The sequence below is a fragment of the Dermacentor andersoni genome, chromosome 7 (assembly GCF_023375885.2).
Source record: "Dermacentor andersoni chromosome 7, qqDerAnde1_hic_scaffold, whole genome shotgun sequence".
NCBI classification, from domain to species: domain Eukaryota; kingdom Metazoa; phylum Arthropoda; class Arachnida; order Ixodida; family Ixodidae; genus Dermacentor; species Dermacentor andersoni.
The window spans coordinates 175,025,962-175,051,091 of record NC_092820.1 but is presented as its reverse complement, the minus strand read 5'-3'; the positions used below and the strand labels follow the sequence as shown (position 1 = coordinate 175,051,091).

Sequence of the window (25,130 nt, the reverse complement as noted above, 5' to 3'; positions counted from 1 at the left end):
GCTCGACACGCGCGCGGACGCATCGCGTGCGGGGAACCAGCCAGGTTCCGCGGGAGATGCGCAGGAAAGGAGGCCACAGGGTGGACGTCGGCGACTTTGGGCAAATGAACGAACGGCGTCGGGGTCCGCACGCACGTACGCGCAGCCAGCGATCCATTTAACGTCGGCAGACGCCCCGAAAGGGACGTTCCCTTCCCTCTTGCAAACGGTGCGGATACGAGCGAGGATGACGCCGCGTCATTTCATTTCTCGCCTTCTCCCTCGCGAAGCGTGGTCACCGACGCCAAAGCACCTCCTCCTCCACCGCCTCACAAATCAGCTCCGCCAGAGGGCTAGGCCGATGGTTTCGCGGTCACCAAACTGAGCGGCGAAGCCCTACGTGCGACGCAACGTTTACACTCCTTCCTGTTGAGAGCGCTTAAAGGAGAGCGAGGAATTGCGCAGTAGCCACATACGATGACGGTAAATTTATAAGCGGATAGCTGAAAGCTTCTGTAGAAAAGCTATTTGCTTTGTTAAAAGGAATGATGCGCTCGAAGGCGTACTGTCAGGATTGGGGGCTCAATCCCATCGCTCGTGATCCGTTGTCAAGATTGGAGTCGGGCATGAATTAGAAGGCAGCTGGCCCATGCCGTCGTCCAACTTATCCACGCTGAGGACGTTGATGAAGGGAAGGACTGCTTCTCATCGAGAACGAGGAATATGGGTTTATTTAGAGTATTTATATCAGTCTAACATGACTGTTTGAGAAAGCTGCATCAGTCTAACATGACTGCTTAAGAGAAGTGTGTCTCAGTCCAACATGACTGCTTAAGAGAAGTGTGTCCAGCATCCGCACAACAGCAGTTTTTAAACACTCGGCCCTCCCGCGATACAAGGCGACGCGAACGTTCGTTTGGTGATCGCAAACTAGCCGCCTCTCCGCAGGACGGTCTACACGCACAAAAGCACACTAGTTCGAAGGTCCGGAACCGACGTCAGAGGGGCCCCGTAGAACTCGGAGCCATTCCGAGTAGCGCGTTGGGGAGTTTGGGAACAATAGTTGGCCCGCCGAACTCATTCCGTGACAAAGTCGATTTAGTCACGCTGTGGCTAGAAGTTGGCGGCGACGCTCCCGGAATGTTGCCGTCATAGTCGTAAGTGGGTGGCAAACTTGCACTGCAGCTGGCCGTTCTTAACAGCGCCTCCATATTTAAGTTCGTTGATTAAGGCGTTGATTTACTGAAAAATGATTGGCAGGGTACAATGCGTTAATTTTGGAGTGAGAGGCCTTCGAATGTCTAAAATCTGCAAGTCGTTAAAACGCTATTTTCCACCTTTAGTTAAATAACAATGCTGTTTAAGAAATCCGTGCTAAGTTTCGCAAAACGAAGTTTCATTCCTTTCTACATAGACATTTTGGTACCACGTATAAACATTTCGCTGAAAACTAAAATAGTGGGGACCTGTCCCAATCTGAACGCACCCACTATTAGTAAATGCATGTGGATTCTTTTTCTAATACTTTTCGAAAATTTCAAAACGTCAACTGCGCCCACATAAAGACAAGATTGGTGCTATAGTACGGTAAATTTTCAGCCCCGCGAGCTAATATGGACAAAAAATCACCGCCCAAGCACTCTGTACAGATGGTTAACCAGCGAAGCTGAAGCGTGGGGCCTCGGTCATTATCACTGGGTTAATCCCGAATGTTTATTAAACGACCGCTTGGTAGACAGCCGGATCCTCAGCACGGCGTAGACGAGCTCATTCCCCGTTCTGCTCTCGACATTGCTGATCGAAAGCTGCCTTGCTCCTAAGCAGTACGTATGACGCGTGGCCTACCCATTTTGGAGCAGAAGAGAAACTTCTGCGCGCGCGCTCGACTGCGACGGAAAGCAATGACGTCGCTACTGGCGCAGCTAATTCAACGCCACTTAGATAGCACAAGGCCTTTTCACTCCGATCCATGACGTCATGCTACCCGGCACGACTCCCTTAGAATCTAATGGGGATGCTCCCGAGCACGCAACAGTGATTTTGACATCACCGCTTTCATCACGCCAGTCTTAATTGTCAATAGAAATTTCGGGCCAGATAACGTGACGTCATTGATCGGAGTAAACATGCCTTATGCTATCTATAGGTGGTGTTGGTTAATCGCGCGCTCCCCTCTTTTTGTCTGTCTCTCCCTCATTTCGCGCATGCGCATGGGGTTGCGCCGGAGGAGTTTTCGGCGTACAGGCGACCGATGGACGGACGAATCGGCTAGCCATACACAGCTTCGCTGTCAAACATGAAATCTTGCGTAGAGGTGCAGGCTACGTCACTTAGGTAGCCGTACTTTGCAGCGATCATTTCGCACTCTTTGAAGAGCCCTGTGCATGCGCAAATCTAGTTTGCTCCAAATGCTTCATTTGGGTTTTTGACAAACAAGACTGAATAGCGTGCTATGCAATAGCAGCCACTGGCTAACCTTAAGAATAGTGGTTTGTGAACATCGTTTCATGTTAACTGTGAAAAAAGCTATTCATTATTCGAATACTATTAGAAAAACATTCGATCTTCGATTCGATTCGCTTCTGTCACTATTAGGTTCGTATTCGATGCGGTCTCAAAAATCACAATTCGAACAACCCTAAATCTGACTTGTTTTTCTGCTTTCCTTTGTCGCTTCTGGGGAAAAAAACCGTCGCACATGAAAGCTAGGCCGATTCAATGAGAGTTTCGAGAAACTATTCTAGGGAACATAAAGAACTCAAAGCGCTGTCAAACACTGCCGGACTATTTGGCGTGGTAACACATGTGCACAATCTGCGCCCCCGTAGCTTTGTCTTCATTGCCGCACAAAGCCGTCGTTCGGCGACGAACGGTTGCGCGAGGAGGAGAACATCTGCGCCACTGCACCGGCGCGAAAGAGGCAAAGAAAGCATCCGCGAAAAGAAAAAAAAAAAGAAAAAAAAAAGAGTACCGCCGATGTATACAAATCCGAGCAACTGAGACACAAAAAATAGCGAAACTGTACGAGGGAATTCTCCCACCTATACGGGCACATGGTTTGTTACTTCCCGAATCCCCCTCAAGAATTTTTGTACCCTCTGCCGTACCCGACGAGTGTTCCTGGAAGCTGCGCCGGCTCCATTCAGTAAAATGCGCCTCTACTTCGGTGTTCCATACGCGCACCCAAAGCACGGTGCAATGGCATTTCTGTACTCCGCCATCTTAGGAACGCGGCTCGAATTGAACCACGACCTTTCTTTATTTTTTGAATTCTGAACTGCGCAGCCATACACAACTTGTATATGCGCGCACGCAATGCCTGTATCCCGATATGCCAGACCACCGGCTGCCAACAGATCTTTGCAGTGATCGTAAGTTACACGACGTTGTTACAGCGTGCAAAGGGATATGCGTGTCAACGGTGCAGTATTTCCTGGGCGGCGATATACGATCCGCATTCGCCAGACGGCGCCGACACCGATCAGTTGGAGCGGAACCGCCTAACTAACCAGCGGCGGCGCAGGGCTACCAAGGCCGTCGTGGTGCTTGAAGCGACCCTATAGCTCGGAGACCCGATTAAAAAAAAAATCGTTTCTTTTTTACTTTAGAATTTTCTTTCCCTGCATTTAATTACCGCGATTCTTTTGATCTTGCATCCCATTATGCGTCGCCGGCCCCAATTAGTAGACACGAACGCGGCCATATCTGGAGAGAACGCCTCAGCGCCACAGACGAAGGGATCACCTTTGCTCGATGACAGACCAGAGGCAGCTTGCACGAAGCATTTCATGTTCACCCCCCCCCCCCTTTTTTTTTTTTACTTCTCATTCCTGCCCCTGACAAAGAGCTTACCAGAGTCAGGGTGTGAGGGGCGCCACCGTATTTAGAGGTGATCCACTGACAAGGTGTTTGAGCCAGAATTTCATGCCAGAACAGCATACGCGCAATGCGCAACTAAATGCGATGCACACTGTCAGAGCCCATGCACTGCCCGATGCTTCTGGCAAGCTGCTACACACTCGAAGGCAGTGCACCGGTCCTCACGAAATGCCAACATGAGGGGGGCGCGGGCGGGAAGAAAGCAAAGTATAAGCAAAGGCTAAACGCGAAGCTCGATCGCTGTGGCCGCAGCACTGTTCGATAGAAAGGCTTGCGGTCGGTCGACCGTTCAGGTGGGTTCACGACGTGGCGCACTCGCTATGGCGTTGACCGAGATGCTCATATAACGAACATTTCGACACTCGCAATAACACAATATTGAGAGACCGAGCAAAGACGTACACAATTAGTACTGACACGACGAAAAACGGAGCTTTGAACAGCTGCTGGAAGTGAACATTCGATGAGGCGACACGTGCGGAAGGAGAGAAAAACTATGAAAGAAGGGGGGGGGGGGGGGGCGATGTAAAGCAAGAAAGAATACTCAAAAGGAGGCACGAAGCTCGGCACAAAAGAGTACAACACATTTTGAAAAATATCGAGACGGATAGAATGTCTGTTTGAAAAGGCAGGGGCGTGGGAGGGCCTATACGTTCCCTGGTAGTCTTCTGCGGAAACCATAGTGCAAGAGAAGCTAGTAGGTCCAGGCATGTGATAATTACATGAATTATTTTATACAAAAAGAGGACGTTGGCACGACTACTTCTGCAGCTATGCAACGGAAGTGTAGGATAATTATCTAAACTTGAAAAGTTGTTTGTGCCCGAGGTCAGAAAACGATGCTTGTATATGTTCATAAGTTTTTTCTGCACACGTTCGATTAATATGTCGTATGACTTGCTCCTGTCATTCTGCACCACTCAGACGTATTCAAGTAATGAAACACATATGGATGAGAACAACTTGAGGAAGGGAAGTTGGGTACGGTAATTTCGTAAGTCTGCAGATGGAACAGAGCGTACGTAGGCCTGGTGTTGCAACGCGCTTAGCGTGGGTGGAGAAGCTTAACCGAAAAGCACACAGAGATAGCTTACTTCAACAACCCTGGTCAACACTGCACGGTGAACATAATTATGGCAGCCAATATTATGTATTTCACGCGAATACGACAAATTCTGGTTAGGTGAATTCAGCGTGAGCCCGTTAATCGGCACCATTCAGAGAATGAAGTAATAATATCATAATAATAATGAGAACAAGAAGTATACGACGACTCCGTGCAGGAGCAGAAAGGAGAAAACGAAACAATGCCTGCATAAGGGATACGACAGCGTAAACGTACACAATCTCGCGCACGCCATGATATCACAATTGGGCAAATACTAATAAGACTGTGTTGGACCTCTATAAAACATTGTTAAAGCCAAGCTTCAGCGCTGAGCTACACATACCAAAACTGCACAGAACGGGCGCTGAACATCGACGTGGCCTTACTGCACCGATGGCTACGCATGCTGTTAAGAACGGCCAGCTGAAGCGCAAGTTTTGCCACCCAGTTGCGACTGTGGAGGCAACATTCCGGGAGCGTCGCCGCCAACCTCTAGCCACGGCGTGACTAAGTCGACTTTGTGTCATGAACAATACGCGCATCCTCCACTCTTCAGCTGGGATGCAGCTAGGCTCCACTTCAGCTAGGATGCGTTCGACGAAGCAGGCTTTGTGCTGAAACCGTTACCGTTACGCTCTAGCCTCGTCGCCGTTGACTGAAGGAGTTCGACGAAGCAGGCTTTGTGCGCAACAGCACAACGCCGACCTGATCTGCTACGGGCGGGGGAGTTGACGCGGGAATGCCGACGCAGGCTCCTTCCCACGCACTGACCAAGACGCAAGACAACGCGCTACCCGGTACGGCTCCGAGTTCTACGAAGCCCCTCTGACGTAGGCTCCGGACCATCGCACTTGTGTGTATGCGTGTGTTCGTGTGTGTGTGTAACCCGTCCCGGAGAGAGGCGGCCTGTTTAAAATGACTGAACGAACGTTCGCGTCACCTTGTATCGGGAGAGGACCGAGTGTTTAAAAACCGCTGTTGTGCGGCTGCTCAGGGCACTCTCTCTCAAGCAGTCATGTTAGACTGATGAACTTTCTCAAACAGTCATGTTAGACTGATATCATCATCATCATCATCATCAGCCTGGTTACGCCCACTGCAGGGCAAATGCCTCTCCCATACTTCTCCAACTGCCCCGGTCATGTGCTAATTGTGGCCATGTTGACCCTCCAAACTTCCTAATCTCATCTGCCCACCTAACTTTCTGTCGCCCCCTGCTACGCTTCCCTTCCCTCGGAATCCAGTCCGTAACCCTTAATGACCATCGGTTATCTTCCCTCCTCATTACATGTCCTGCCCATGCCCATTTCTTTTTCTTGATTTCAACTAAGATGTCATTAACGCGCGTTTGTTCCCTCACCCAATCTGCTCTTTTCTTATCCCTTAATGTTACACCTATCATTCTTCTTTCCATAGCCCGTTGCGTCGTCCTCAATTTAAGTAGAACCCTTTTCGTAAGCCTCCAGGTTTCTGCCCCGTACGTGAGTACTGGTAAGACACAGCTGTTATAAACTTTTCTCTTGAGGGATAATGGCAACCTGCTGTTCATGATCTCAGAATGCCTGCCAAACGCACCCCAGCCCATTCTTATTCTTCTGATTATTTCACTCTCATGATCCGGATCAGCAGTCACTACCTGTCCTAAGTAGATGTATTCCCTTACCACTTCCAGTGCCTCGCTACCTATCGTAAACTGCTGTTCCCTTCCGAGACTGTTAAACATTACTTTAGTTTTCTGCAGATTAATTTTTAGTCCCACCCTTCTGCTCTGCCTCTCCAGGTCAGTGAGCATGCATTGCAGTTGGTCCCCTGAGTTACTAAGCAAGGCAATATCATCAGCGAAGCGCAAGTTACTAAGGTATTCTCCATTTACTCTTATCCCCAATTCTTCCCAATCCAGGTCTCTGAATACCTCCTGTAAACATGCTGTGAATAGCATTGGAGAGATCGTATCTCCCTGCCTGACGCCTTTCTTTATAGGGATTTTGTTGCTTTCTTTATGGAGGACTACAGTGGCTGTGGAGCCGCTATAGATATCTTTCAGTATTTTTACGTACGGCTCGTCTACACCCTGATTCCGCAATGCCTCCATGACTGCTGAGGTTTCGACTGAATCAAACGCTTTCTCATAATCAATGAAAGCTACATATAGTGGTTGGTTATATTCCGCACATTTCTCTATCACCTGATTGATAGTGTGAATATGATCTATTGTTGAGTAGCCTTTACGGAATCCTGCCTGGTCCTTTGGTTGACGGAAGTCTAAGGTGTTCCTGATTCTATTTGCGATTACCTTAGTAAATACTTTGTAGGCAACGGAAAGTAAGCTGATCGGTCTATAATTTTTCAAGTCTTTGGCGTCCCCTTTCTTATGGATTAGGATTATGTTAGCGTTCTTCCAAGATTCCGGTACGCTCGAGGTCATGAGGCATTGTGTATACAGGGTGGCCAGTTTTTCTAGAACAATCTGCCCACCGTCCTTCAACAAATCTGCTGTTACCTGATCCTCCCCAGCTGCCTTCCCCCTTTGCATAGCTCCCAAGGCTTTCCTTACTTCTTCCGGCGTTACTTGTGGGATTTCGAATTCCTCTAGACTATTCTCTCTGCTATTATCATCGTGGGTTCCACTCGTACTGTATAAATCTCTATAGAACTCCTCAGCCACCTGAACTATCTCATCCATATTAGTAATGATATTGCCGGCTTTGTCTCTTAACGCATACATCTGATTCTTGCCAATTCCTAGTTTCTTCTTCTCTGCTTTTAGGCTTCCTCCGTTCCTGAGAGCTTGTTCAATTCTATCCATATTATACTTCTTTATGTCAGCTGTCTTACGCTTGTTGATTAACTTCGAAAGTTCTGCCAATTCTATTCTGGCTGTAGGGTTAGAGGCTTTCATACATTGGCGTTTCTTGATCAGATCTTTCGTCTCCTGCGACAGCTTACTGGTATCCTGTCTAACAGAGTTACCGCCGACTTCTATTGCACATTCCTTAATGATGCCCACAAGATTGTCGTTCATTGCTTCAACACTAATTTCCTCTTCCTGAGTTAAAGCCGAATACCTGTTCTGTAGCTTGATCTGGAAGTCCTCTATTTTCCCTCTTACCGCTAACTCATTGATCGGCTTCTTATGTACCAGTTTCTTCCGTTCCCTCCTCAAGTCTAGGCTAATTCGAGTTCTTACCATCCTGTGGTCACTGCAGCGCACCTTACCGAGCACGTCCACATCTTGTATGATGCCAGGGTTAGCGCAGAGTATGAAGTCTATTTCATTTCTAGTCTCGCCGTTCGGGCTCCTCCACGTCCACTTTCGGCTATCCCGCTTGCGGAAGAAGGTATTCATTATCCGCATATTATTCTGTTCCGCAAACTCTACTAGTAACTCTCCCCTGCTATTCCTAGTGCCTATGCCGTATTCCCCCACTGCCTTGTCTCCAGCCTGCTTCTTGCCTACTTTGGCATTGAAATCGCCCATCAGTATAGTGTATTTTGTTTTCACTCTACCCATCGCCGATTCCACGTCTTCATAGAAGCTTTCGACTTCCTGGTCATCATGACTGGATGTAGGGGCGTGGACCTGTACAACCTTCATTTTGTACCTCTTATTAAGTTTCAGAACAAGACATGCCACCCTCTCGTTAATGCTATAGAATTCCTGTATGTTACCAGCTATATTCTTATTAATCAGGAATCCGACTCCTAGTTCTCGTCTCTCCGCTAAGCCCCGGTAGCACAGGACGTGCCCGCTTCTGAGCACTGTATATGCTTCTTTTGGCCTCCTAACTTCACTGAGCCCTATTATATCCCATTTACTGCCCTCTAATTCTTCCAGTAGCACTGCTAGACTCGCCTCACTAGATAACGTTCTAGCGTTAAACGTTGCCAGGTTCATATTCCAATGGCGGCCTGTCCGTATATAAATACTGTAAATAAACCCATATTCCTCGTTCTCGATGAGAAGCAGTCCTTCCCTTCATCAACGTCCTCAGCGTGGATAAGTTGGACGACGGCATGGGCCAGCTACCTTCTAATTCATGCCCGACTCCAATCTTGACAACGGATCACGAGCGATGGGATTGAACCCCCAATCATAACAATGCACGAAAGACGCATCAGGAGCTTCCGCCGCGTCCACACGTGCGCGCACTCGCCCGGGAGCTGGCGACGCGTTGACCGTTCTTCCGCATGCACGAGCAGCGCTGGTCCGGTTTTTATCCCAGATGGCCGCGATCGGAGCTCCTCGGGTGCTTTCGCATAAACAAACCACAGGCGGCCGGTCGCTGGGTGCTAAGAACGGCAACCCTGCTAATAAACAACGCGAGGTCAGCCAACGCGGGTCGGCTCGCCTATGCAATAACACAGTACACAGAGGGAGCCGGTCACAAGACGGGAATCAAAACACGTCTTAGAGACGTTTGCGTTTGCCGTCGTGGGCATCGGCGTCCCGTTGCGACTCCGTCAATGCGATCGTTCAAGCTCGCATGGGGATGGATGGTGGGTAGCACATGGATTATCTAATCTTCGTGCTTGTGGCTTCAGATCGTGCTCGTGGCGTCACCTATTGCGCCTAATCTTTCTAAACTTCCCAACATACCTTGTCAAGCGTATGAATGCATTAAGTTTCTGCACATATGCATAATAATTATCAATCGTTGCACCTTATAAGGCACTATTGTGTTGCAAGTGATAAGCAATTGGAAAGTCCGGAACGCGGTTTGAAGCCACAAGGACCAAGTTTAGCCATGTACTATTCATTCTCACGCAGGGATGAACCACGGAAAAAGCGAGGTACCGGTATCAGATACAAATAAGTGCAGAAACAGAGCTTACAAAACCGCCGCGCGCGGGCAGAATGCCATGAAACACGCCCTTTTCTGCTCTCAGATACCGCGTATACAATTGCAACACTCATGTCACAGCTGAATGCAAATAAACAGGTAACTTGCTCATGAAAACGAGTATACTTATTCTCATCAGAAATGGTTCCCAGTGTTGCTGAGTTACGCTTTATTTTTATTTTTACAGCGAAGCTGCTTACCCGACGGACCTGCATGAATGAGCCGTATGCGGTGTCTCGTAAATGGGGGGAGGGGGGGGGGGGTATGTGGGCTGGCTAACGTCCGTAAAATCAACAAAAAAAGATGACGGTGCGAACGCCTAATAAGGGAGAACGAACGATAGTACGGCGGAAAATAAAGAAAGGTCACATCGTTTCACCGGGCGCCGCACCTGCGGAGTGGGGACCGGATTGTGCATTGCAGAAGTAGACCACTGCAACAGTTGCCACTCCAATAAAAATTGGGAAACTGGAAAGATCACGCATTGTGCGCACAGCCGAAGAACAAGCCTAGCACGAGGAGAGGCATCGACAGCAGACACCGAGAGCCGCAGAAGCGAGAGTCTATTCGTCGGCGTCGAGCGCAGGCTACCGATGAAGATCGCACACTTGAGGCTGATCGTAAGCGTCAAGCTAGATCGTTCGATTTTGCCTCCGAGCGGCAGAAGCGTGAGTTTCCTGCGAGTTTCACTGGGGTGAATTCCAAATTCAAGAGAATGTTTTGGACGCGGAGTTCGGCCGTAGTTGCTCGGTCTGAGATCGACAGCTTTGCTGGCTAATCCGCCACCATACGGATGGTTCGGACCGAAATGTTTTTGCGTGATAGCCTCGTAAAACACCGACGTGTATAGCGGAGAACACTGTGCTTACACAGAACGATCACGCTAATGAACTTGTTCCCCCTGGCGTCAGCGCTATGGTGCCCCACGAAACATTTAAACAAACTCTTCAAGTCCTTGGCACGGCAAAACCACTCGGCGCGATACCGTTCAAGCAAGTGAAGTTTTCTGGCCAATGCCAGCCTATAGGCTCTCCAACCTGGATCAGGCGGCGCTAAGGACGCTACTGAGAAGCGCTGCTCGCGGGAGAGGCCAGCGAGCGCAGCTGTCGCGTCGGTGTACTGTGTACGGCCAGCATTATTGTGTTTTGTCAGAGTTTTCGGACGATCTCGCCGCTGCCACCATTTGAAGGGGTTAAAGGTCGTAGAGAGGAACTTGGGAGGAACTAGGCGCACAGGGTTTATTTACAGTATTTACATTTTAAACAAGAGATACACTCGACAGTCGAGCGTAGCTCCCAAATGGTGCACGCAAGACGAAGCATACAGCATGCGAGCACGAAGCTCCGAACACGCAGCACAGAGCACACTGACGAGTACGCAGCTCACGAGCACGATCACAGACGAGCACGATCACAGAGCACGCTGACGAGCACACCCTAGCAGCGACAAACAGCTGCTTATAAACACTTCGTGTTCCCTAGATCCCTAGGTGCGGCAAAAACGTTCGACGTCATCGCAGCCGAGCCGCCTTTGGGCGGGAGGGCTACACACACACGTACGCACAGCTTTCACTGCCCCCACCGAGGCCAGACGGGCTTCGAAGAACTTGGGGCTTACTTCTTGACCAAAGGAGTCGCCTCTTATTCCCCAAGCTGACCCCCGCAGCGTGGCCGGCGGTTGTCCATTGTCTTGCGTCCTGTAGTCGCCACGAGTAGCAGCAGACGGTGACGAATCCTGGGGCCCACGTACCGCAAAGCAACCTTTTGTTAGGGAAGCTCTTCTTGCTGCAGAGAGAACATATCGGCGGTGGCGGGTTCAGTAACAATAGTTGGTCCGCCGATCGCGTTTAGTCACAACGGCGCCGAGGGGGTGTTGAAGCGGCACCTCGAGGTCCCTACGAAATGAGTCACCGCAGCTATTGTGATAGGCTTCCATGGTTCTCTTCGGGGAAGCTCGCAACGCATGCAGCTGCAGCTGGCTGAGAAAACTTGCATGTTGCCACCTCGGCAGGCCATTCCTAACAGTTTCCCGCGCATTTGTTCGCGCAAGCCTGCTGGTCAGTGCCGCAACAGGCCCGAAACGACGAAAGGCCGACACCGGTCCGTGAAATTCTGCGTACTTCCGTGGCAGGCGCAAAAAAGAAGCGCGCAATTACTGCTACATTGTGGCCAAAACCGTGCTTGTTCGCTTCCCCATGCCAAATTTGTAGCCGTGTCGCGCAGTAAGTCGATGGAGTTCTCGCGTGTGACTGGAATCCATAATTAAAGGGCCCCTCACCAGGTCTAGCCATTTTGAGCTGATAACCCGTACAAAAATGAGTGTTGATTAACCATTGATATATTGTTGGGGAATTGTTGAAACAACGGACTTCAACAAATTTTCAAGAACAATTGAGTTCACTCAATCCTTGCACAACAATATTACCGTTGAGTGTTCTCAATAAACAATTTATTGGGTAATTTGTGTTGATTTTTCTAGTTGTTCTTTTGTTGTGTAGCAGTTGAGTCCACTATACAATAATTAGAAATCGCATATGAAGACATTCCAAACATGTTTTGCGATGCGTTCCAACCTAATTCCTGTCACTTTGCGGCAGGTAGGTTCTTCTTTCGCCTCGCTTTCATTAATAGAAAATTATGTGTGACCGATGCGGTGGAATCGAACGTCAGCCGTCGAGCCCGGTACTCTAACCAATAAGCCACGAGCGCGCGCATAATCCTCTCATTCGAAAGCTAGTAAGCTCTGAAATGCTTGGCGTGTGCGCCGCGTGCCACTTCCTGGTGCTGTCGCTACAGCTGGCGCTTTGAAGCGCCTATCTCCGGGACCGCCCCACTTTCGTAGCCATTTTCGCTACGTGAAAACTGCAACGTTAGACTAGATTCATGACCGCCCAAGTTCATAACGATTTATTTCTTCGCCGGTGTACAAATGCCATCGTCGTTTTAACATACACTAGATGACATAACCATTGGTACGATCCGAAATGAGCACGTTTCGGGGAGCAGAAGAATGCGAAATTCACTTGCAAACACGGTGACTACGCGCATGTGGAGTTCCCCAAAAGTAGACACGGCGGCAGCGCGGCCGGCGATAAGACAGGTGCCGACAGGCGACGACGCTACCTTCGAGCATCGGACGCACTGTGGGAACCGTAGGATGCAAGCGCGCACACGCTACAAACATACACGGTGAGGTCTTCGAATTTCCTGCGACGTACCCTCTGTCCGTAAAGCAAATATAGTTTTTTGTCCAATGTCCGTGGTACTAGAGATCAAAGAATGAACGCGCTTTGAGATCGCAGCGCGCAGCCGCTATAACCATTGACTTCAAAGAGCTTCAGATTCAGCAACAGCCGCAACAGTATCGCAGCTAATCGCTGTATCTACGGCTACTCCCGTTACTCGCCTTGCAAGAAGCACGCGATTTATTTGAGCCTCGCCGAACTGTCGTCTTCTCATGTTCCAAGCCTGCAGGTCTCGTATGTTCAGATAAGAACACCACAGGGAAATGAAAGAAATACAGGTAACGGACTTTTATTGTACCTTACTTGTCACCTTGTCATCTGCAAAGATGCTGCAAACTATTTTAGAAGTTTTATTTTTGTAAAAATAGCAAAATTAGTAGTAATGTTTATTTCTAGGTGGCGCGTCAAACGTTAAGGTAGGTTCGGGTGTGTATGTGTGCGCGCAAACGGGCGCAACCGAGCTTCGTTTTGCGCACACTTTTGCAACAGTACACATGGTTACCGCTAGTTTCGTAGTCGCATTTTTTGGTCGTAGTATTTATTGTTTACGCTATAAATTAGGTAGCTCTTAAAAATTTATGAAGGTTAGTTGATGAAAAATTATTGCTAATCAATTAGTGGTTCTTAAGTGCCGTTATTTTGTGTTTGAAAGGTTTTTATAACTGAATACGATAGTGAAGCCATGTGAAGCTGTGAACGACTCTCGGACTCAGTTATTCGGTTGCAGTTGTGCGGTTGTTCACGCCTCGTGCTTCTTGATGAAAGTATTTTCTTTTCGGACATCATGACGCACATTTTAGTGAAATGCTTTAACGACGATAAGTGGGACGTTTATCCGGTGAAGTGGTTGGCTCACCCAACAACTAGTCTTCTACTGATGTGCGAGCCTGACGGTTTTGATGAGTTGCGCGGCAGAGGCCATGATGCCTCTTGGAGAGAAGGCACCCCGAAACAGTCGCAGCCGCACTTCTGAAGATAGGTAAGTAATCTCGTTTTCTTGGGCACGTAGCCTTTTCTATTTTGACAACGAGCGTGACATGTTAAGCACAGCGTTCACTTTCTTGAAGCAAACCGCATGCCCCGGAGCAAATGCGCGCGATACTAACTCTCGCTGCCGCCGTCACTTCGTTTGAAACAATGGTAGGCGAAGAGGCAGCGGCGCCCCATGTGCGTAAAATTGCATTGCTTCATTTGTTCCTGTCTAATAACGTTTCCTTCATTTGTATGAGAGAACACAATTGGAACATAAGGATCGGCTTCTCTGCGCAGTGATAATTTTCTACAGTGGCCACGTCATCTTTCATGGGGGCTCACGTATGCCGTCTAAGCGCTTGTTATCGCGTTCCGTTACGTGAGAGGCGCGCTGCCTTTCAAGGTATATAGGCAGGCACTACGAGTTTAGGAGAACCGCGACAAATAATCGTGCAGCAGGTGTGCAGCTGTGCTACGCTTGTACCACACTCGTACCGGAAGGCAGTGTTGCACTTCACGCTTACGCATTTCGTAACTATGGCGGCCTCCGTGGCAATTTGGGGCTCGAGGTCGTGGATACGATCCCTGCAGCGGCCGCATTCCAAAGGAGCGGAATGCAAAAACGCTCGTGCATTGTGCATTGTATGCACGTAAAAATTTCCAGGAAGTCAAAATTAATACGGAGGCCCCAACTACGACGTGCCTGATAATCAGATCGTTGGTTTGGCACGTGGAACATCAGAATAATTTTTTTTTTTTTGCGTAGTGGCTCATCGTATACCATACGGTTAGTGTGATCACCTTTTGTGCCGTAGCGGTTAGCGCGCCTCAATTTAGGTTGCGGCTAATGATGCGGCGCACCGCGAAATATATTTCGCCTCTCTGGGATTTGCGGAGAACGGCCAACCGATTAGTCACAGCTTCCGCGCGGTGACTGTACACGGATACACAGCGCAAATGAACGGAGGTGTGGTGACGTGGTCAAAGAACACAGCCGCCGACGGGCTCACCTTATCGTCTATCACCGCCAAAACTACCGCAGTAAGCATCTTTATCTAGCGCGGCGGGTTGCCGTTGAAGGCGTACTGTACAATTTTAATAAGCGATAACCGAAACATGCCACCGTTCTCTGCTGCCTCTGAGTTGGACCGATCCGAATGTGCGTTGTTTCCAGAAGCGAAAGGAGCGCCAATCGGCGCGTTGTCGCCTCGAGCTAAGCGTCGCACTCGAGCACCGTTTGCGCGGTGAAGAATGACGCGTGCATGAAGCTAGCTCACTGCGCGGACGCTACCGCGCAAAACGCGCAAGGGCCTGTACGCGACGTTCTGCACACAAATCGCGCGGGATGATCGGAGCCACGCCGGAGCGGCTAGCTTCAAAGAAGCGGTACATGTTCTCACTCGTACAGGCACGCTCACGCTCGCATCGCTCTCGGCGTATGTTTAGGTCATTCCTTCTACTGGACTTCTGCCCAAAGATTCGATATCTGTTTGGTATGGGCTATGCACTGTCGCGTGGTCTTTGGTTCTGCGAGAGAGCCGGGAATGTTTTCCCCACTGTGAAACATCGCTGTGCGTGTTTTAGCTAACATTTACCGTAGCAACCCATTCCTTCCTTTTCTCGACGGCACTCGTAAAGAGTCGCAAATTTTTACTTGCCAGTATAGTGTGTAGTTCTATTTCGTGCGTAGTTATGTGCAGTGTGTGGCAGATTCTCAATCCGCGCAATATCATTTTCTGTCCACATTCCCTTCTCACAGGTTACGTATGCAGTAAATTCCCAGATGCTAAAGTGTTCTACGCCAAAAGCACCTTGGCGTCGTGCAAGAGACACCCGTTGATATGTGGCTGATTCACTAGCAAGCTCGCATCTCTGTTGCCACTCTCCATCAAGTGGGATTTTCAACTATCTTTTGTGTTGCTCTGTGGTGTGCTAGCTGCCGCATGGACGCTGTGAAGGCTTACTTTCGATTTGCTCTGGCGTTTAGTAGTAAAGGATGGGCTACCTTTTGAGGGGAGGCATTTACTTTTGTTTGTGAGAATGTTTACCAGCCTAACCAAGTGATACGTGGGTACTGTAAACAGCAGCACGAACAGAGGCGGACGACGAAATAGGTAGCAGCACACACGAGCGCAAGCTCTACTAAAAGTTTGCTTTTGATGACAAAGGTATTAAACACACTGGTCAACTTGGCAAAGGTAAAAATCCGTGCATGCGTGGCAGAAACAGCCACGTGCGACAAGAAAAAAATATGAAGCCATGTCATGTAGAATAAACGTGCGTGAAAAACGAGAACTATCGGTCAAATCTATTGAAAAAGCGAAAGATTTATTCGATAAGTGATACTACCCAACGGGAAATACTCTTTTGAGAACAACTTTTTCCCACTAAGGGCAAGAGATAACTTGGTTATGCAACTGTTTCGTTTGTGATCAATAAATATTGCTTCTGGAACTCCTCTGGTGTTGCGGTATAGAGCAGAAAGAACGATTGTTTCATCACAAAGACCAGAACACAAGAGGACTTATGGAAGCATTATTTATTGATCACGAAGAAATATTCATAAGCAAGATTTCTGTGACCATTAGTGGGAAAGAGTTGCTGCAGTACTTCTCGTTAATATCACTTACAGGAGAAACCTTTCAATTTTCATGTTATTGTTAGTTTTTGACGCACATGTTTATGCCATGTATGCCATGTATGCTGCGCATCTATGGCTTTTTCTTTGTGAAGTTGGCCAGTGTGTTTAAAATCTTCGTCTTCACGAATAAACTTCTACTTGAGCCAGCGTTCATGTGTGTTCCTACCTTAATTCATCCTTCTCGTCTCTGGTTGGGTGGTTGTGAAATATAAATGTACACCGAATTGGCGAAGTGTCCATAGAATTGATACATGAAGTTATTTGCGCTGTTTATTTCAGGAAGAACGGGTCTTATCTTCTCAATGTTTTTGACACTGAGTACATTTTTCTAGTTCAATTTCAAGGAGTCCCCTGAGGAAGCCAATAAGAGTGATGGTAACTTCCTTTGTGTGTAAGATTTATGAATTTCATCCATTCAAGGCATGACATGGCACATGCCTGATTGTAGGTTGCAAGCATTCGTAGTAAGATCTACTTTTCGGTTCTCATGACGCTTCTTTGTACTGCGCTGCATTCTCCAGGCACATGAACCTTTTTATGCTCTAAGTGCATGCGTACTTTTTCTATATGTTGGAGCGAAAATTGTAAACTTAAATATGCATATATATCATTTTCCTTGTAATCTTTTTCAACATGGGTGCTGTAGCTCCCTCTGTCTTCCAGTTACTGCTTTGTCCCAATTTTTATGCAACCTTTATGTATTTTATGCAGCGAAATTCTGGTGCTATTTTAATAACATTTTATCTGCGAAATTGAGGTAATTGGTGTTTCGTATATGCATTTATTGGCGTTTTTCACTGTCTCAGCAATCTGGCTGTCGAGTCATTGGAACCTTTTCTCATACTTTGACTATTTCTGGGGTGCTTGATACTGAAAGTGCAGGTGACCATTTATTTGGCTGTTTGGAATTGTGTTAGCCATGTGTTACTACCAATTTTCTGTGCTAAATAATTATTTTTTCTCTTATCGTTCAAGGTATTAGCCTTTCCTTATCTCTTTATTGACTGAGGTAGCACTTAGTTGCTGGGTATAGGAAAAAAGGCCCCAAAAAGTGCTTTAATTAGCTTTGTGCAGGTCCAGAAAGATTACCTGAAAATGAGCTCACTAAATTGAGGAAATGCCACTAAGGAACTCTTCTGTACCCCACATTAACATAATCAAATGGTGTACTGTTTGTTCTTGACTTGTGCCAGGGAGATAAGCTGCTTTCATTACACAAAAGCTTTACAAGTTTATTTCTGAAGAAAGCAATCCTGGCTTGTCAGAAACACGATTCAGGTGTTCATCATGCCCGACAACTTTCTAAATTATGTCTCGTCAAATAATAGCTAAGTTCAGTGATGTTATTTTATAAAATAATTGGGCAACATGAAAATGTATATATCTCGAAGACAAAGCTCAGGCAAGTCTACTTTGGTACTTCATTAAATTTTAGTCGTGGTGAAAGACGTGTGCTAAAGGTTGTATATATTTACGTGAAGTCATTCGTTTCAAGTTGGTTATTTTGCCTTCTCACAGTCAGCCGTAGCTCTTCCTGTGATGTGTTAGTGTGCGCAACATGTTAATGTAACATATTCAGATGTCTTTTGTGTATTCACATGCAAGCAGCTCCAAGTGTTCATGTGTTCAAAGTTGGTTGTTACAAGGGTATGCTTAAGGCCTGGCTTTTGAGTCGCTTTGCCTTCTAGTCATAACCTTAAGTCGAAAGTGAAGAGCACAATGACCGTTTTGATTGGATTCATATGTATAGGTTTTTTCAGATGTATTTACACTGCTAGAGTGCTGTAGGTACTAACCTATGTCTCCAGGTTCGATGTAGTGGTGCCTTATGTACTGTAATAATGTTTCACGTGCACGCATCTTTAGTGTAAATAAAGGTACTTCAAGTTGATCAGTCTCTTTCATTTTGTTTGTGTTTGGGAAAGTTACGAGCAGGCAAAGGGGCATGCAAGTGTGAACAGCGAAGCAATTTCAATATATGAATAAAAATACACTAGCCCAACGAAACGTCAATCATATTTCAATGGCGACTTCTGAAATCTCAATGGCATCTCAAGTGTGCAACAATATGCTTTTCAATGCTGTGGCAATAATAACTCAACAACAGGTCAACAGAACTACCACAACGTTAGTTCAACGCAATATCAATGTTAACTCAACAACCATTCAACAAAACGAACACAACGGGCCGTCTAAGCACAATGGACTTTCAATGGTAACTTAACAATTATTCAACATTGAGGTACCCAATGGTGTTTCAATTCGATTTCAGTGGCCAATATTCAAGAGTGCTCAACACTCAACCCAACAATTCTCCAACATACTCTCAATAATTCCTCAATGAAAAACTCAACATTGACCAACAATATTTCAATGCCTTCTCAATAATTTTTTTTTTGTACGGGAAGCGCAGAGCATACATTGCGCGATGATGATCGCGTATGCAAAATATTACATCGCTACGCGCCGCGGAAAGATCTGAATTTTCAAACCGAACGCGGTTTTTCCTTCTCCTGGCGGCCGCTGCGATCCAAGCCGGAAGATGACCTACTCGTGCGCCTGCGCCTACGTAGTGGTGTCCGCAGTCTGACGTCGCTCATGGTGACACGTGACATCGAGAATTTTTCAAGACAACATCTGCTATCTGTGCGATCTGTTGCTTGATTTAACGAATCGAAGTTTAGAGAAATCATAAAACACACAAAAGGAATATCTGCGTGTTTTTTGTTTTACTTTTCACCGAAGCAAGAGCGATGGACTTCCGCTTCGTCTGCTTTTTCCCACGGTCGTGCACTCACGTGCGCAGGTACCGAAACTATAAGATTTTCTACCGTGTTCCAGCGCGTGATCATGCTCTGCGATCCGCTTGTTCTGCCTCAGTATTCGTGTAGCACCGAATTATACCACTAGTCATGTGTCCTTGTGTACAGCGCGCAAAATCGTGCGCTGCGCGAACTAGACAACAGCTCGCGCGCGACGCCGTCAGCGGAAGTGCGTAGCGCCGGGAAAAAAAAAAAGCGAAGAGAAAAAAAAAAATGAAAGCGGGGCCTGTGACGCATGCGTCACGCGCTCCTCGAGGTCTGGTATGGGAGAACGCAAGGAAGGAATTTCGCTTGCGGAGGCGAGCGGAGAGATCGTCTTGCTTGGCAGTGGAGCCCGCCTGCTGAAATAATTGGTTCGCGGCACTGAAATATTTTAATCTCGGTTATTAATGAGCCGATTTGAAAACTTTTTGCGGCAGAACGCTCCCTGGAGGACACGTAACGATTTCCAGTGCATAACCAAAATTTGCTATGGGGCCTGGCGAGGGGCTCTTGAAAGGGTACACTGAGGCTCGTAGCCTCGGCTGGGCCAGTAAGCGCCGGCAGCAGGGGCAGCTTCGTGCAGGTGCAGCGAGTGGCGCGATGTGATATCACTGCATGTTAAGAACTAAAACGAAAAAAAGAATCCATGGATGCGTCAAAGAATAAAAACGCGCGAAGAAACTGGCGTGGAAAGCCGCCTCACAAAAACCGAGAGACGCCTTTACCATCGCGTCGCGCGACACGACTGTGACGTGCCCGAGGTCCCGAAACCATGACTGACGAATTTATACCCCTGCCACAGAGGCACTTCGGATGGCGATCGACTCTGATCCGGGTCGTGTGCTTATACACGGGCACTTTCGACCACGATTTCACATGATCCCGATCCAGTCGATCGCGATCGTAGGCTGTCGTCTACACCGTCATACTGAGTGAGCTCAGCCAACTCGATCTGGATTGTTAGACTGTGCAACAGCGACCATTCTTGATCGCGATCGAAAAATTTTATCCCAATCGGACTTGACACAGCTCGCAGAGTAGAGATGCCATACAGTACGGTCCGCATTCTATTTTAGAAATGGGGTCCCTAATCATACGACTGTGCTAAAGCGCTCAATTGCACGGAACTTGCGACACAGAAGCGATATCGATCAAGCGCGCGCTGTAAAACCAACACGAGGGAGCGCAATGTGCGTCGCACGCGCAAATCAGCCGGCGGTGAATGCGTCAGTCAAAGCAGGTCGAAGTAGAGATGCAGCGACATCCTCATCGCTACGAGCAAACTGTCATGACTGAGCTACAAGGCGAAGCAACAACGCTACTGCGAATAATACGAAACAGTCACAAAAAGGGCAAACATCCACGTTCCGACTTGTTTGATTATGCGTGCGGCAGTTATCATGCGTGCTATCCCGCTCCTTTTCCTGCCATTTACCCGGCAATCTGCAGAACATGAAAGGCGGCTGCAGGCCCCGAGTGTCGTGGCAGTTCACCACGCGCCGGCCTCCGTGGCCGTATACCAGCCGCCATGCGGCCGCTCCCGCCACAGGGGAACAACGAGCGCTCGGCGGCGTACTGACCGATGGTCACGCGGCTCTCCCCGCTGTAGCGGAAGGAGCGGCACTGGCAGAGCGGGGTTAGGAGCCCTAGGTATGCTCATGTACGGTAAAGTCCACAACACACTCCTCCTATGAAAACAACCCTACAGACGGCCGTCGATTTGCTCCCCACGCTGCCATTAATAGTCGCTCGGTGGGGGCGTAATTCATCGTCGAGGAAAAAACCTGAAGAACAAAAATCTGCTTCGCCAGCAGACGGCAACGCTTGTCCACTTTCCATGCGCACGTTTACCAGCGCGTGGAAGTCGCGCACGCCTCCTGGCCGTCGATTGGCCCTGTCAGTGCATCCATTTTGGACATTTCAGCAATCTGGCATTAGGAGGGTTAAATCAATACGAGAGCGATGCATAGTCAAAGGAACTTCCTCAAGAGCCGTTATGCAAACGTACTTCACATTGCTCCTTGTTGCCGTTTGTTCGTCATTTCATCGCTGACGCGGGTAGTGTGTAAAAATCACGAAACGTGCACTACGATTACAGGCTCCACAACCTCTTAGAGTTTAAAGGCTGACGAAGTAAATTGAGCAAGCCAGAAATACCTTACGGTGTCCTTAATGCTCGAAAATCTAAAAAATAACTAGCCTACAATTGCACAACTATCCAACGTTCTTAAGTACATTGTACCTGCTAACTTACGAACCTTAAAATTCGTAACATTCCACGATCAGTACACCGAAGAGGCCGGGCAGACGCAGTCGCACGGAGTTTTCTTTTTCTTTAACGCTTGTTCTGAACTCAAGCATTTTGCGGAATACACACGCGCTTTGTTAACGATGGTCATTCACACTTGGACGCCGCGCACAAGCAGCATCAAACAGCAGACGCTGATACGCAACACACGGTTGCGTAAACCACGGTGACCGTTTCGCTCAGCGAATTTGCTGTTGCCGATTTTCCCTGCTTTAGGAACTTGAGTGTACAAACTTGCTCGAAATAAGTAACCCCTGGCTTCCTTTAGCCGTCAAATTTCCGACGGAAGCCTCGGCAGTCGACGACTGGAACTTCTTCGCGGACACAATTTATTTTTGCGAAACTAGACGCAACATTCGTAAAATCGTAAAAGGACCACAAATTCGTAAGCTTTACGAAAATTTCGGGACAGTTGGCGGGTACGTGATTACCAACTCAAATTTTAGCCATATCTACCAAGAAACAGAAAAAAGGAAAGGTTAAAATGATCAAAGTTTAGAGCACGAATCCGGCGAAGTGTCAGGTGTTAACACGTACCGCGTGACCAAAATGCGTCTCAAGGACAGGCAAAGAGAAAGTTCAATGAATCCACTTAAGGTGACCCAAACGTCCTTAATATCAAGTGTGCTACTTCAAAAGATATAAAGCTGGCTTAGAAGGCGGACGTCACGAAACGACACGTTAAACAGACGTTCGCGTGAATAACCGTCAGAGTTGACACATCACACGAGACGCTATCAGACGGGAAACAGAGTCCATACGTCACACCTCCTCGCCTTTCCAGCGCTGCTCAGTACTGTCTCGCTCTACAGAGCCTAATGCAAAAATGTCTCCAAGGCTGTTCGTACACTGCAGCTGGAAGCAGACTTGCATGTTGTCGCATTAGAGAGACTACCACACGCGCGGGGAGAGAGGTCACAAAGTTCACAGCTGTCGTTCTGCCGTCCCAGCTACAGCTCTCAATTGGCTCGATCGTGCTTGCCAGACACGCTTGCCTCCAATGAATGCGCAAAACCACGCGCTAGGAGAGAAACGGCCTCGGATCGGGAGGCGGCGTCACGCAGAGAGAGCCGGCCGACGTTTGCGCCAGAACCCATGCAGATGCGACAGATGCGGCGTACGCACAAAGCCCGTGCAGCGCAGCCAAAGCCGAGCCAGCGCCAACCGCAAAGAGGGAGAACGGGCTCCGCCGATGCACCGCAGCCAATGTGCGACGACGACTGAGTGGAAAGACGGAAGGATTAGTAGCGCACTTCCCTCTCGTCCCTGATTGGTTGACACAAGAGCCCTCACTGCACTGCACGACCTTCGCGAGACGGAGAGACACGTGGCTTCTCAAATAATCCTTCGCTCATTATAGGCTGACGCCGAGTGTGCTTCCCCACTCACGTCCAGTCGAAGGGGCGCAACCTTTGCGGTGGGCGCCGACCTGCGCCGCACAATCGCGTCTCGGCGGGGTTTAACGCGAACATTACACGCTCACGACGCGACCCCCCATGCCGTCACCCCTGGCACAAATTAATCGAGGCGCCTTTTAAGCGACGTCTCGTAACTTTGCATAGACAAGTCATACAGCTTCGCTGCTACGGCGAAGAAATCACAAGGGGAGGTCCCTCGCGAGAGTGACAGGAAAGCTATTCCCTCGAAACACACAAATCGCGCGCATACACGAACGCGCAGCTTAGTTTGCTAAATTCTACGATGCCTATTAAACTTTTATTTTGACGCCAGTGCCAATACCAAGGCATCAAAATATTTATTTATTTATAGCACCGAAGCACCACAGCGCATGACGCGAGAAACGCCGATAGTGAAGGCTTTCGGGCAATGCTTTATCTCTTGAAATTCTTCACCATCAAGGCGTGTTTTTCGAATGCTTCGGTTTCAGTACCGATGTATGACTCCTCTCTGAGGCCGCGCGCGTTTAACTGCCAGACGCGTGGCGGCAGAGTGTCGAACCGGTGACTTCGCGCTCGACAACGACGGTAAAACCATACGAGGCACCGCAGTGGGCAGAGTGAAAGAGGGGGGAAAGAAGGCCTGTGTCTTCTCTCTCACACAGCACCAATAGCAAGGGTTAAATATAACGCACACAATTGCGTCATGGGGGCTGCACATGCACATGACCCCAGATCAGCTTCCCGGGTCGAATTCCCAAAGCTTTTCTTCGTGAGTGCTCATTGCCAGTGGGTAGCCGCCTTAGCTAATAACGTGTCCAACATCAGGATTGGTAGAAATGTTCGCTTAGGAACAACTAGCGCAAGACAGTTTTGTGAACACGGTCCCTGTTCTTTTGTACTCTTTTTGCGCCATGTTGTACACCCTGTCGGTACCGTCCCCTACTTCTAAAGCTCCCTAATTTCGAAAGTGACCTGAGGCTGGGGCGGTGGCCACAAGAATCAACAAGCTACGGCAAAATTATCTGCAGCGCAGGAGAAACGCCGAGGCGGAAAACGTCCGCGGGGAGCACACACCCATACACACACATGTGTATTCGACCTCGGGTAACTCTCGGATGCGGAACACTGCACAAAGAGGAAACAACGGGTATGGAAATGAACGCAAGTGCTTTTGTTTCTTTTCATAACTCCCATCTCATACGTAATAGCACAAGAGTCGTGGGAACGAGATGCTGATACGCTTGCTTCGGCGCGCATTTCCTCTTCGCTGTGCTATATACAGTAAGAGACGCCAATGGCCACAGGAGCGCCTTGAGACATGCAACATTATCATAGCTAGCGTGCTCTTTCCGCACAGTCTCAGAGCAGTATAGGAGTCACGACGATTCCTTCTGCGAGGTTAACGTATATGGCACTCCATAACGAAGTACATAACCATAACCTCGCACTTTTAGAATCACACATGCACAGTGTACATTCTGAAAGATTGTGCACTCTCGGCGGCTCACACACACTGTCCCCCCAACAACAACAGTTACTCACCTTGGTATATTTCCTTTAATTATCATTCCGTACTCGCCCGTCAGGAACGCTATTTGCCACGCTGACACCCACATGCGTTGTTTGGTGACCGGAGAGTACCGGCGAAGGAAGATAGACGAAGCGCTTGACGATTATTAGAGCGATAGTTCCACTACTCCAGGTATAAGCCCAGGAAACGCCTCGTTCCACAAATCTCACGTTCAAGCTCAGTCAAGGTCAAACCGGGGCTTAGCCTGCCATTGCGTACACCGCGTGGGCGCCTATATTTTGAAAGCGATCTGCGATGTGGACAAAGTGCTACGAGTGCTGGTAGCTTCGTATACGCTGTGCTTTCGACGCCTACTTCTGTTAAGAACGGCCAGATGCAGTGCAAGTTTGCCAGCCAGTTACGCCAGCGGTGGCAACCTCATCT

General features: G+C 48.4%; 1 protein-coding gene and 1 long non-coding RNA gene across 5 annotated transcripts in view; one reads left to right on the top strand and one right to left on the bottom strand.

Annotated features, from left to right (window-relative positions):
• The window catches only part of LOC126532996 (uncharacterized), a 671,944-nt gene that overhangs the window by 608,086 nt on the left and 38,728 nt on the right, over positions 1-25,130 (bottom strand). The gene's annotated exons all lie outside the window — the stretch shown is intronic.
• LOC129385271 (uncharacterized) lies at positions 13,785-18,555 on the top strand. The gene is made up of 2 exons (XR_008612843.1): positions 13,785-14,030; positions 15,783-18,555. It is a non-coding gene; the product is annotated as an uncharacterized lncRNA (long non-coding RNA).